The sequence below is a fragment of the Salvelinus sp. IW2-2015 genome, unplaced genomic scaffold (genome assembly GCF_002910315.2).
Source record: "Salvelinus sp. IW2-2015 unplaced genomic scaffold, ASM291031v2 Un_scaffold3504, whole genome shotgun sequence".
Classification (NCBI taxonomy): Eukaryota; Metazoa; Chordata; class Actinopteri; order Salmoniformes; family Salmonidae; genus Salvelinus; species Salvelinus sp. IW2-2015.
Window position 1 is genome coordinate 23971 of NW_019944784.1, and position 6557 is coordinate 30527.

Here is a 6557-nt window from a genome sequence, read left to right on the forward strand (position 1 = left end):
AGAGAGAGATAACCCTTTACACAGAGGTTCCTCTAAAAACCCTTTACAAACAGACGAAACCTACACGAGGTCCTCTAAAACCCTTTACCAGAGGATCCTCTAAAAGTCCTTTACACAAGGATCCTCTAAAAACCCCTTTACACAGATGGACCCTCTAAAACCCTTTACACCATGAGGCTCCTCTAAAACCCTCTTACCACGAGAGGATCATCGAGAACTTTAACTGGACAGGTTTCAAGGTAGTAGTCATTTTTAGAAGCCACATACTAGTGTACCACCTAGTGTCTCCTACTTTCAAAACCACCTAGTGTACATACTAGTGACCATACTAGTGTACCACCTAGTGACACATAGTGTACCATACTAGTGTACCACTAGTGTACCTAACTTTTCACCACTAGTTGTACTACTAGTTACACCTAACTTTCAACCACTAGTTACCATACTAGTGTACCACTAGTGTACATCTAGTGTACCACATAGTGTACCAACTATGTACCACCTATGTACCCTACTTTCAACCACCTCGTGTACCCTACTAGTGTACCACCTACGTGTACCTACTTTCAACTCACCTAGTGTACCATACTAGTGTACCACCTAGTGTACCATACTAGTGTATCCCATAGTGTACACAATACTAGTTGTAACACCTAGTGTTACCCTACTTTCAACACCTAGTGTACCATACTAGTGTACACGCTAGGACCCATACTATGTACCACTAGTGTACATACTACGTGTACCTATTACTATTCAACCACCTAGTGTACCATACTAGTGTACCACCTAGTGTACCATACTTAACACCTAGTGTACCATATAGTGTAACCACTCTAAGTGTACCATACTAGTGTACACATAGTGTACCATACTAGTGTACACATGTGTACCATTACTAGTGTACCATACATAGTGTACCATACAAGTGTCATACAGTCACCTACGTGTTCACATATACTAGTGTAACACATAGTGTACCAATACTAGTGTACCATACTAGGTACCATACTAGTGTACCATACTAGTGTAACCATAGTTGTACCATACTAGTGTACCACCTAGTGTACCATACTAGTGTACCATACTAGTGTACCATACAGTGTACCACCAGTGTACCATACTAGTGTACCACCTAGTGTCCATACAGTGTACCACATATGTGTACCATACTAGTGTACATACTATTCGTAACCATACTAGTGTACCATACTAGTGTACCCACTAGTTGTACCATACTATGTACCACATAGTGTACCATACTGTGTACCATACTAGTGTACCATACTAGTGTTACCATACTTTAACCACCTAGTGTACCATACTAGTGTACATACTAGTGTACATACTAGTGTACCATACTAGTGTACCCATACTAGTGTACCATACTTTCAACCACCCTAGTGTACCATACTAGTGTACCATACTAGTCGTCCCATACTTTCAACTCACCTAAGTGTACCCTACTTTCACACCTATTTAGCCAATTAGTGACCATACTAGTGTACCATTTCAACCTAGTGTACATACTTCTCACGCACATAGTGTACCATACTCAACCTATTCTACTTTCAAACACATAGTGTACCATACTAGTTATCCAGCATAGTGTAACCCTACTTTCAGCCACCTAAGTTACCATACTATGTACAACCAGCGTCCTTTAACACTGTGTACTGCACCTAGTCTTACTTGCACCTACCATCCTACTTTTACCTAGGTGTAATACTAAGGTACCAAGCCTATGTTCACCACTGGTACCTATGTCACCACCTAGTGTACCATACTAGTGACCAGTACCACCTAGTGGTAACATACTAGTGTACCCATACTTTCACCACTAGTTGTCCATGACTAAGTGTACCACACTAGCTGTACCATACTAGTGTACACCTAGTGTACTACGACCTAGTGGTCTATGTGTTACCATACCTGTTCAACATAGGTACTACTATTCCACTCTAAGTGTACCATACTAGTGTACCACTAGGTACTACTTTCAACCACCTCAGTGTACCATACTAGTGTACACTACCAACTCATAGTGTACCCTAGCACATCTTTCAACCACCTAGTGAGTGCCCAGTTACAGACTTTTCAACCACTTAGTGTTACCCATCTAACCTGTACATGTGACCATCCTGTTGTAGCCACACTGGCTGTCTGTCTGAATCAAACTACCTGACAGAGACCGTCTACATATTCATCCATCCCATACCTCTAATGAGGTAAAGAAAACAAGGGCTATGTTCCGCAACGTGCTGCACCTAGTTGGTGTTTAGAGAGCCAGCGGAACTAACTCTGGAGCACCCAACTTGCCAAACAGGAATAAGGTGAGAGAGAGAGATGAGAGAGAGAGAGAGAGAGAGACGGAGGAGAGAGGGGAGAGGGTGAGAGGAGAGGACGAGAGAGAGAGAGACGAGAGAGCAGAAGAGAGACGCAGAGAGAGAGAGAGAGAGAGGAGATAGAGATGGAGAGAGAGACGAGAGGAGCAGCTGAGTGTGTCACGTCAGGCAGCTGACAGAGAAGTACACTAGCCCTCGTCACATAGCTGTGAGGTCTTGATGCGGTTTTAATGCCACACACACCTTTAGGAATTTTGCAGCAGAAATATTAATTGAAACAAAATGAGTATTTTAGTTCAAGTATACTGTGGAAACGTCCATAATGACAAAGTCCCCTGTTCAAGCCTCAATAACACCAGTACAGCCCCTGTCAGCTCAATAACACCAGTACAGCCCTGTCAGCCTCAATAAACACCAGTACAGCCCTGTTCAGCTCAATAACACCAGTTAGGTAGCTCTCCGTACAGCCTGTCAGTCAAAACACAGTTTACAGCCTGGTCAGCTCAATAACACCAGTACAGCTGTCAGCTCATACACCGAGTACAGCCCCTGTCAGCTCAATAACCAGAAAGCCCTGTCAGCTCATATACACCAGTACAGCCCCTTGTTCAGCTCAATAACACCAGTACAGCCTGTCGCTCAATAAACCAGTACAGCCCTGTCAGCTCAATAACACATGTACAGCCTGTCAGCTCAATAACACCGTACAGGCTCACCATACGTAGCCGGCAACTCAATCCCAGTATAGCCCTGGTCAGGCTCTATAACCACAGACAGCCCTGTCAGCATCAATAAGCTTGAATCCAATGCTGTATTACATTATTTCAAGGATGCAGCAGCTGCAACACTGTACTGACTGTGTGTCAGTTACTGTGGAAGCATACTCGCAATATCACTGAGTGTAGATTAGTACAGTGTTAGTATATATTACATTGTTAAGCAAGGAACAGGGAAATCCATACACCAACATCCTCTCCTCCTGGACCACAAACAATGTAGCAACACACTGTAAAAGCTGTTCCTATTGGTTCAACCTTTAGATCAGCAACACATCCTGTAACAAGCTGTTCCTATTGGTTCAACCTTTAGATCAGCAACACATCCTGTAACAAGCTGTTCCTATTGGTTCAACCTTTAGCAGCACACATCCTGTAACAAGCTGTTTCTATTGGTTCAACCTTTAGATCAGCAACACATCCTGTAACAAGGCTGTTCTATTGGTTCAACCTTCGATCAGCAACACATCCTGTAACAAGCTGTTCCTATTGGTTAAACCTTTAGAATCAGCAACACATCCTGTAACAAGCTGTTCACCAGCACATAAAAATGATCTACAGTCTACAAATCATTGAAATACAATTTGATTTTTTTATACCAGTAATAGTGATAATGTTAAGAATAACGCTTCACATTTCATAATTAGGTTATAAGACAYTAAGTAGCTAAGTWACKAAATATATATTACATCCTAATTGAGAATCATCTRTTAKAGGTGAGTTCTAATTGACATGTAGGACTTTGCAGCACTTTGCATCACTTTGTGGCACTTTTCAGTAAAAACAATCAATGAGCTCTAGGCCAATGTTCTACAACCTTGCTCTCCTCACTGTGTCACAACAAGAATAGGTAAACTATCGACATAGAGCTGAGATCTCGTCAACGAAGGGAAAATAAACCATATGGAAAGTGTGTTGAAGGTTAATTGAGAATTTGACGGCAACCCTTGGACAGCACCACCTCTCTCTAGAACTCTATTTTGCTGGCTGGCCTGGCTGAAGCTGGAAGGGTTTGGGCTAACCCTAACCCCTATATGTTATGTTGTGCTGGCTCACCTGGGCTGAAGTTTGAAATCTGTTTTGTTCCAAGATAAATAACGAAGCATGTTATGCCATTTCTGATCAAGAGGAAGTAGGTTCAAACTCTGTGTAGTTCACATAATAGTAACAATAGCAATAATAATAATAATAATACAAATACTAATACTAATAATAATAATAATAATAAAAATAACAATAATAATAAAAATAACAATAATAATAATAATAATAACAATATCAATAAAAATAATAACAATAGCAATAATAATAATAATATTAATTATAATAACAATTGTAATAATAATGATAATAATGTAATAGCCCCATCTAGTGGTAAGATATTGATATTGCAGTGACAATTATTATCACGTCTCCAATTTCCAATGATCTGCTTGTCAACCCTTGATCGGCTTAAACAGTAGTAAGTCTTTGATCAAGAAATAGGCCACTGTACTAGTCTGGTCCATCCGAAAGCATGGCTTACCATTGTTAGTGGTTTCAAATAAATATCACCAAACACCAATAACTTTCATGTAACTGTATGTAWATATGTATATGTGTCTTGACTGTTGACCATATCCCTTCCTTATCTTTCCTAATGAACTTGCACTTTTGTAATTCCCTATTTCTTCTAAAATAAATTGGAGAAATAAAATTAATATTCCACACATTGTAATTTGATTTTCAACATTGCAGAAGCWTTTTTTTWWTTTWRTTTTTWATAAACTTAAGTTTACAATTTCAAAACATTACAAATCAAATCTCCTGCAAGTTTGATTGTATGGTGTTATTTTTCTTTGGTCGTTGGTAAACATAGGAAGACACCACTGCTGAACGAGACATAAGAAAGCCTGATTGAACAAAAAAAAAACACCTAAAACAAACCTACATTCTGGGAAAATGTTGGGGGGGGGGGGTTGCCAACTCTGTTGAGTTGTTTTGCTGCCTCTGGTACTGGGGGGGCCTTGAACGTGTTTTAACCATCACAAAAATCTACCGAATATCAGGGGTTGATGGAGGTCCAATGTTCAACCCTAGTGTCCAAAAAAACTAGGTCTCCATTGAAGGTTGGAGGGGTCTTCCCAGGAYGACAACGACCTCAAACACACATCGAACAAGAACCCTGGAATGGCTCAAAGAAGGAAGCTTGGACTGTTCTGGAGTGACCAGAACCTACGGTGAGATCTGAAAACGGCAGTTGGTGGAGGACACCCCTCAAACGTTGAAGAATTCGAGCAGGTTACCGCTGACGAGTGGGCCAAATTGACTGTAGAAAGGTGTAGGAAGCTCGTTGACGGCTACCAGAAGTGTTTCTCAGTAGTTACCATGGCAACCAAGTACTAGCTCTGGTGTGCCAATAATTTATTCCATTCCACTTGTCTTTATTTTCGAAATAAAAATAGTAAACTTAAGTTTACAAAAATACAATTGGTTCCGCAATGTTGAAAATCTAATAACAAAACAAAGTTTGGAATGTTTTTCATTTTTAACTGATTTGAGAAGAAATAGAGACTTATTTAAGAAAAGTGAAATGTTGACAATATACAACTGTAATTAAAATAGTAAAACAATGGATTGATCATCTGTTGAAGGCTGAATATCAATGTTGTGAAGACATTGAAGTCTAATATTTTTCTGTAAAATATAAATTATTGTTTCAAGGGCTTTTTCAATTGGTGAACCTTGATTTCAGTTCGGCCACAAAAAAAATGTTTTTATAGTGGTTGAATTACACTGTCTGTTTAAATGGTGAGAGACAGACAAATCAAATCAAATTTTATTGGTCACATACACATGGTTAGCAGATGTTATTGGTCACATACACATGGTTAGCAGATGTTATTGTGGGTGTAGCGAAATGCTTCTAGATCTGACAATGCATCAGTATCTAACAGGTAATATCTAACAATTCCACAACAAAACCTAATACACACAATCTAGTAAAGGAATGGGATGAGAATATATAAGTATAAAACAAATGGATGAGCAGAAACAGTGGGTTAGGGTATGAAACAGACAGACAGTGGGTTAGGGTATGAAACAGACAGTGGGTTAGGGTATGAAACAGACAGACCGTGGGTTAGGGTATGAAACAGACAGACCGTGGGTTATGGTAGGAAACAGACAGACAGTGGGTTAGGGTAGGAAACAGACAGTGGGTTAGGGTATGAAACAGACAGACAGTGGGTTAGGGTATGAAACAGACAGACCGTGGGTTAGGGTATGAAACAGACAGACAGTGGGTTAGGGTAGGAAACAGACAGACAGTGGGTTAGGGTATGAAACAGACAGTGGGTTAGGGTATGAAACAGACAGACAGTGGGTTAGGGTATGAAACAGACAGACCGTGGGTTAGGGTATGAAACAGACAGTGGGTTAGGGTATGAAACAGAGA

At 40.1% G+C, this 6557-nt stretch overlaps 1 long non-coding RNA gene across 2 annotated transcripts; it reads left to right on the plus strand.

Moving 5' to 3' along the window:
- The first annotated feature begins 6154 nt into the window (after nucleotides 1–6154).
- Nucleotides 6155–6484, plus strand: LOC139025890 (uncharacterized). 2 transcript variants are annotated; one of them, XR_011477560.1, is made up of 2 exons: nucleotides 6155–6219; nucleotides 6280–6484. It is a non-coding gene; the product is annotated as an uncharacterized lncRNA (long non-coding RNA). The 2 variants fall into 2 exon arrangements; XR_011477561.1 differs by having other exon boundaries at nucleotides 6155–6195.
- The last annotated feature ends 73 nt before the right edge of the window (nucleotides 6485–6557 follow it).